This window comes from Elephas maximus, chromosome 18 (genome assembly GCF_024166365.1).
Source record: "Elephas maximus indicus isolate mEleMax1 chromosome 18, mEleMax1 primary haplotype, whole genome shotgun sequence".
NCBI classification, from domain to species: domain Eukaryota; kingdom Metazoa; phylum Chordata; class Mammalia; order Proboscidea; family Elephantidae; genus Elephas; species Elephas maximus.
Window position 1 is genome coordinate 56,757,792 of NC_064836.1, and position 8,397 is coordinate 56,766,188.

At 35.8% G+C, this 8,397-nt stretch overlaps 1 non-coding gene across 1 annotated transcript; it reads right to left on the reverse strand.

Moving 5' to 3' along the window:
• Positions 1-1,152: 1,152 nt before the first annotated feature.
• Positions 1,153-1,279, reverse strand: LOC126061864 (U6atac minor spliceosomal RNA). Its single transcript, XR_007513913.1, has one exon. It is a non-coding gene; the product is annotated as a U6atac minor spliceosomal RNA (small nuclear RNA).
• Between the last annotated feature and the right edge of the window lie 7,118 nt (positions 1,280-8,397).

Genomic DNA, 8,397 nt, shown 5'->3' on the forward strand with positions numbered 1-8,397 from the left:
TAATTTGAATAAAAGACAGAAGTTTTGGAGAAGAAGTTTCTATATTTTTTTCTTGTGGTAAGGTCATGGTTGTAGATCAGCTTTACTTACATATTTAGGATAACTGTTCTGTTCCCCATTGCCATCCAGTCAATTCTGACTCATAGTGATCCTGTAAGACTGAGTAGAACTGCCCTATAGGGTTTTCAAGGAGTGGCTAGTAGATCAAACTGCCAAACTCTTGGTTAGCAGCCAAACACTTAACCACTGGTGCCACAAGGCTTCTATGGTGAAGTAAATTAATCAGGCTGTTTTGTCAGCTTTCATAAAACACTAATAACTATATTCCTTGGTGTTTCTTTTATACTAAAGTTAGGAAGAAAAAAAAAAAAAAACCTTTCACTGACCGGTCTACACTCTTAAACTGTAAAAGTTATTTTTATTTAAAAAACCAAAACAATTTTTGTTAATTTGAAAAGAAGACAATTGTGAATAGTTTGATAAATATAATTCATAAAGAAAATCATAATCACATGTAACTACAGACATACGCAAGAACAATTCAAATCCTGAAATTGAACAAGCATACTTAATCCATGAATTTAAATAATTTTTTTTATTTCTAAATGGCAATGTACTCTATTTACAAGTTCTTAGTGAGGACAATTTGAAACAAAGCACAGAACAGACACTGTTCTAATGATGTGGTCAACGTGTGTTTATTACTCACAGAATGAATAGGGTAGGGACGGGTAGATCAGCAAACACCCTCATCAGCCAAGGTTCCCAAGGTTAGCCTTCCATCCTAAGGTGTGTGCTACATCGCTTCCATGAACACCACATTTTACACCATGGAAGAAGAACACTAATGCTCCTATCTCCTGGAGATAATATACTAGCAAGCAGCCATGTCTACATGCCAAACAGCATGTACAGAGAGCCAATAGGGGAAAGGAGTAATAAAGGTAAAAGGGGTAATAAAAGTGGAAGGCCCTGCAGGCAATGGACGTTACTCAATGCCCTCTTCGGGAAGGGTGACCGTCTCCTGACTGACTATTCTAGGCTTACTTGTGTCAGAGAACAGCCCTTCCTCCCTTACCCCACTAAGATAGCTTATCAGAGTTCTGGATTTCTTCGGAGAGCAATCATCGCCCCCTAAGGCACACACCTGATGCCTATTAGTAGCTATTATGTCCATTAGTAGGTGGCAATGCCTTGACCATATGCGTGTTGTAAGGCCCAAGGTCCTCTTCTATCCTTGTCAAGGGGAGTGCTAACCTTCTCTCCTTTCATAGAACACAATAAAAGCCTACAGCACCCGGTATTCCCAGGTGGTCTCCCATCCAAGTACTAATCAGGCCCGACCTTGCTTAGCCTCCGAATCAGATGAGACTCAGCGCGTTTAATATAGGAAATGTACATGTTGCCATCCAGTCCAATCCAACTCATAGCAACCCTATAGGACAGAGTAGAACTGCCCCGTAGGGTTTCCAAGGTACGCCTGGTGGATTCAAACTGTCGACCTTTTGGTTAGCAGCCACAGCTCTTAACCAGTATGCCACCAGGGTTTCAGAATAACCGCCTAGAGTCATGTCCCTGGGTGGGCTCGAACCACCACTCTCGGTTAAGAGCCTAACTGCTAACCGATTGCACCAGAGCCGGAATGGACTCTACGGCAATGGGTTAGTTTGTTTGTTTTCTAATGTCCATTAGTAGCTACGCAGACATGTACATAGTTTTCCTCTATATTCACAAACTATAACACTAAAATCTACCAAATCAGAAGAAAACTAAATATGCTAAGATAATAAGAGTTTATCATTAAAAAAAGACTTTAAAGAACTTTTTCATCTCAAGAAAAGTTGTCTTTACTAATTAGACAGCAATGTGTCTTTTAAAGTAATGAATAAAGCAACATAACAATGACTCATCTCTGCAAGTAAATACTTAATTTTATCATCTGTGCTAAGAAAATGTGAAGGCAGTGAAGCAAATTTTGTAATAAATTTGTGGTCGCCATGAAACTGCTTCTCTCGAATCTCCTGCTGTGCAGAGCTTAGTTGACAGACAGCCCCAGCAGCACCATTCTGAATCCACCATCTTGCTTGCCCTGAGGCTGTGCTTCCATAAACTGGTCCCAGTCAACAACCAAGCATAAAAAAATAAAGTAGTCCATTACTGCCAGAGACAGGACTTTTCTTATGTGTGATTTTGACTCAAGGACTCCCCAGAAGACTAGCCAAAACTTTATATTAAGTGCACTATACTCTGAGACTCTGCCTCTTCAGCCCTCCTTCCTTCCCTGTCTCCTTCACAAGGTTCAGACCTACTCAGTCTGCTGGCTCTTCTTGCCTCCTTTTTCTTTCTTTTCTTCTGAAGAGTCTCCCTCAGTAAACCTCTTGCACATCTAACCTCATCTTGGTATCTTCTTTTCAAAGGACTCACATTAATACAGTGATATATTTAAAAACAAAACAACAAAAGGTCATGTGTTGTATTATTTTGTGTATATGAAACTTCCAGAATAGCTACATTGAGACAGCAGATTGGTCATTGCCAGAAGCTTATAGAGGGAGGAAGGAGGAGTGGCTGCTTAATGGGTACAAGGCTTCCTTTTAGGGTAATTAAAATTTTCTTGAACTAAATAATGGGGATGTTTGCGCAACATTGTAAATGTACTAAGAATCATTAGTGACAAATTTTATGCAACATGTATTTTATTACAACAACAAAAAGAATTTTTTTTGAAAGAAGAGCTAAACTATTTTTTCTAATGCCGTAATACGTGGAATTCCATTTCCATGTTTTATTTTAGTTCTTCCTTGCTAAAAGGGATCCCATGATCAAATAGTATTGGAAAATCTGCGTTCAATAAAGTCAAGTATGTCTTTAGTCATAAAACAGCAACAGAAGACAAACCAAAACAAGCATACACAAATTTTGTGAGTAATTTCTTTCCCATAATTGCATATTTTAAAACTCTGATGTATTGTTTGACAATCAATTACAAGAATAGATAATTGTATAATGGTTTTTCAGATTGCTACCTAAAATATTATTCTTTCCTATACATAGTTACCATATTTTTATACAAATAGTGTGTGCCATCTACGTTTGTTTGCCAACTGCTCCTTCCCCGTGAGGTATTTTTGTAAGGGCACTATGCTATTTTTTTTTTTTTTTACAACATGTAGAAAAAATTGGCACAGTGGCGGGGGGAGGAAGCAGTGGGTAAACAGACATAGATGGCATGTATCATTTGTGTAAAACTATGGTAGTTATTTTATTTGGATTACAGACAGAGGGGTCAACTAATTATTTTAACTATTAATAATATATTCTTATAAAAGTACAGCCAGCTGTGACACAACAGCATGAAGGCCTGAATTTATGTGAAATGCCTGGGCAGTCATTTTGAAATAAGTGACAGGATATCTTTCCTATTCATTTTTTATATAACTATGGAATTTACTAGAGATTCCTCAAGAGGGATTATATACTGGCAACCAAGTCCCAGATGGCCTGGAGGCCTACACAGGACAGAATGTTTCTGAACATTTCTCAGAAAGAAATCTGTTCTACTTGCTGATTCTGTTATTCAGTGAGGATCTTTGTTATTTAGCATTTATTGAGCACACTTACGATGCTAGCATACACATAACGAGCACCTGGTTTGCTTCTAGCCAACAATTGATAGAGACTTAATTGTTCTGTTTTAGTCTCTCTTGTTTTTTTTAGAAATTCTGTAAGGGGGAAAAACATTTGAGAAAAGACTTGATTCAGCTCCTTTAAAAATCCTTTCTAATAGGCAGCTGTAATTATAAGAAATGTTAACCTGAGAAAAATGTGTTACAATTATCTGGTGCAGGTATTTTTAAAGTGCATGTTAAAGCCAAGTCATTGCAAACCTGACTCAGATTTTCTTAATAGATGCTTCTAGAACACTTATTTAGTCACATCATTTGATTGCCATCTACAGAGTATCATTTTTATAAATGCAATACAAAATATTCTACAGAAGGTTCCAGGATGCCCAGTCTAACCACTAAGACAAGCCAGCGTCTTGTCTTATTCCATATTGTAGACCTACTGAGAAAACATGTACCTCCTCTTCTTTCTTTCTCCCACACGCAAAAAACTGTGAATGTTAGCAATTGTATTAGGATGCCCTAAGCAACAAACATCTTTAGATGTACGATGTGCTCTGAATGAAAACGGATATGTTGCACACTGTTTTGTTTTGTTTTTTTTAATAATTAAATAGCATATAAGATGATATAAAGACCAAAATATGTGAAGTAAATATCAATCTTAATACATGCAATATGATTTTGGGGTCTTAAAATTTGTGGTTATGGGTGTGCATATGCATGCGTGTCAGAGGTAAGGGGGTTGTGAGGATAAATTTAGAAAGGAAACTCAAGTTCTACATTAGCTTTTTAAGCAAAGATTATTATTTGTAGCTAAATAAAGCACAAGGAGAGAAAATTTTTTCATACTTGAATTAAGGTAGCTAATTAAAAAAAAAAAAAAACTAAACCTGTTGCCGTCAAGTAGATTCCAACTCATAGTGACCCTATAGGACAAAGTAGAACTGCCCCATACAGTTTCCAAGGAGTGCCTGGTGGATTCGAACTGCCAGCCTCTTGGTTAGCAGCTGTAGCTCTTAACCACTATGCCACCAGCTAATTTAAAAAGAATAAAAAAATAAAAAACCATGATAATTACTAAAAATACATTTGAAGATGAACAAAATGGGACTATACTATTTTTTCTATTTAAATTCACGTACAGCTTAAGTTCTTGACTTTTTTTCCTGTCCCAAAAATACTCCCACAAGTAAGAGCACCCCATTAGACAATTAATTATAACCTCCTAGGAATGGTATTTCAGATTTTTTTCTATGTTAAAGCAATGAGAATTTTGTCAGTAACAAACAAAAAACTAAACTCCCTCCACCCAAAAAGAAGAAAAAATCCTAAGAAATGTGTTATCTCATAAACCTAAAATCCAAAGGAAGACTGAAGATTCACTGCTTCCAGCGATTTTAAGCCCTTAAATGATTGAATCTTACTCTTAGATGTGATGACCTTACCCTCCATGGTGAATAAGTATCCCCAGATTTATGTCTGTATATCTCACGACCTAGTGATCTGCTCCAGTGAAGATTACAGCCTAGGAAACCCTACTTTGTCGTACACGGTAGGACTCAACCTGAATGAACATAACAACTACAATAACAAAAATCTCCCCATGATGAGTTAGTTTTCCCAGTTTCTCGTCTGTATACCTCATGTTGTCAGGAAGTCAGTCCTCTTCTGGATGGCTCTCATTTATGAACTAAGTGCTTTCTCAGAAGCCTCAAGCAAAATTCTCTCATATATCTGGAACCTAAATCGAACAATGTGTTCACTCTCTGGAACAATAACTGTGGCCAAAGAAATCCTATGCACTTGCTACTCAACTTTATCTGGGGCACATGGATAGTGTGAAAAAAAAAAAAAAAAGTGTGAAGGAGGGATAAATACCTGGGGGAAAATAGTCTACTTTTAGGAAGTGGAGAGGATAGAACTGTACATGAAAACTCCAAAAATGTTGATAGTTTATTATTCTCCATGAAATGAAGGAATCAATGTTTTTGAGAATGTTGAACCATAGGAATGTTTATCAGTAAGAAATAGAAAATATACCCTATAAAAATTACTAAAATAATTATTTAAAAATCTAGAAAAATAGAGGAAAAATCTAAAATGTGTAAAGTGTATACTTAGTTGGAACCTACTAGAGTAAGCAGTATACCACTCTCATATGTTATTTAGTCATATGGCAGACAAAACTGAATTTTAAAAAATTAGGTGATCTATAAAAAATATATATATATTTATTTTTTTATAGCATGTCCCAAATGTAATTATTTGGATGCATTCTGCACTCCAACTTTTTTTTTTCTTTTGGCATATGTGACTATGAGATTTACACAAAGACAATTCCTATTTTGGACCAGAATTACTTAAGGAATCTCATTCTCATAAGGTAGACATTTAAAATAAATATAATTAAATTGTCTTATCAACTTATCCCTTTTAAAAAACCGAACCCATTGCTGTCGAGTGGATTCTGTCTTATAGAGCCTATAGGGTAGAATGGAACCCTGGTGGCGTAGTAGTGGTTAAGAGCTATGGCTAGTAACCAAAGAGCTGGCAGTTTGAATCCATCAGCCCCTCCTTGGAAACCCTAGGGGGCAGGGTCCTACAGGGTTGCTATGAGTCAGAATCAACTGGACAGCAACGGGTTTGGTTTTTTGGCTTATAGGAAAGAGTAGAACTGCCCCATAGGGTTCCCAAGGAACAGCTGGTGAATTCAAACTGCCAACCTTTTGGTTAGTAGATGAGTTCTTAACCCCTAAGAGTTAATATTATGAGAAAACACACATACCAGTGTTTTTGATTTCCTAAAATTCCCAAGTTACTGTTTGAGAATCCAGGAATGTTAAACCCATAGAAATAAAAAGGTGAGGGAGTTATGTCAATGGAAGAAAGATATCAATACTTTTCTGACAACTTAATGTTGTTGCAATAATGTTAATAGTTGAAACAGAACATAGAAATTTATTTCCTGGATTATCCTTGGAGGTAATGTGGGGAAGAAAGAAGCCAATCCGCACTGCAGCATTGAAGAGAAAACCTGCCCTCAGAGCAGATTAGGTTAAGTGTGGTTGGGAAAATTACATGAAGCTGAAAGTAGAGGTTTGCTTGAAAGTTGACATAAATAGCAGTCATCCACTGTCCTTAACCCATGGCTGTGTTTCAAGCACTGCAGAATTTCTCACCAACCACCTGACACCCAAAAAATTTCCTGAAGAAACTGAGCAACGTTTTTTTGCAAAGAACCAGGTGAGGTAATGTGGGTATTGCATTCCAGAATAAAATTCTTTTCCTTTCAGCATTTTCAGAAGCCTCAGGCAAAGAGGTAGATACATTTGCAATCATCCTACAAGTTACTTACCAAGTAATAAGAACTGCATGGAAGCAGCCTTCTTGTTGTGTCTGATATTTGGAAAAAAAAAAAAAAAAGTACCAACATCAAGATATCTAAACACAAAACTAACTATATAAATCAACAAAGAAGGAAGCAATAACTGTAGGAAAAGAGGAAGAGAGGAATATGGGAAAAAATTTCAGAAAGTATTGAGGAGTTAAAAGTTCAGTAAAAGAAGTATAAGATGCTAATTAAAAATATGAATATAAATATGTAAAAAAAGGAGCAAAGAAGAAGAAAACTAGGGAAAGACTGATAGATATCAAAGATATATATTACTGTTCTAAAAATTAATCAGCTCTCAAACTGCAGAATGTATCCAGAATGAAGGGAAAGAAAATCTCTCCAGAGAGAGAGAGAAAATTTTGAATCCAAAGGGCCTACAGTGGATGAAGTAGAATGAATAAAAATGTATCTGACACCTTGGATAAAAAAGTTTGAAGACGTGTAACATCTTTATTGGAATATAATCAACATACCATGTGTTACGCATTGAACTGTGTCCCCCAAAAGATATGTTGAAGTCCTAACACTTTGACTTGCGTCATAAAGATGGAGAGGAAACAAAGTCATGGCTCAAGTACTACAGAATCCTGTTGTTTTTAAAAAGAATTTAGTAAAGTATCTTGAATGAATGCATCTTCATTCACTCTATGCTTTTAGGACAATTTCCAGATACCATAATGATTTTTACTGGTGAGGGAGTTCACGAAGCTTCTTATTCAGCCACTTCTGAAGTATTTCCTCTACAAAGGAAATTTTAATGCTCTGACTCTAGAAAATATTCTAGAAATTTCTGCAAGATTTCTTGTTTTGTTTTTTAAAGAATAATTACAAAGAAGTTAAAATCTGTCTCTCAACTACACTTCTCATCAACTGCCATGGTTGTTAAAATGCCTTCACATTATTTAGGAAAAATATCGTAGCCTTAATTTTTTTCCCAATCAATTATTAATCAAGCATTAAAGCAAAGTAGAGTCATATTCAGACACGTAAGGATTCAGATGTTTACTTCCCACTCACCATTTTTGAGGAGGTGAGTTCACCAGGAATATGAAGGTGAAAACCAAGAAATATATATATATGTCATATACTGAAGAGGATGGACAGTTGGTCCAGTAAGCAACTGGTCCAAAGGAAATCAAATGGTTTAAAAATATGTAGAAGTAAATGGAATAGATGCTATACAGCAGATAAAATGAGAAAAAAAGAAGAAAACAAGATCATCATGTTTGTCCTTCAAATTAGAGATATTAAAAAAAAAAACTTTAGAAAAATAAGAATTTTAAAATGCTTTTTATAATTGGCACAGAATTCTAAAGAGAACTTACACTTGAAACTAACACTAGCAACAACATATTTAAAGAAAATATAACCGTT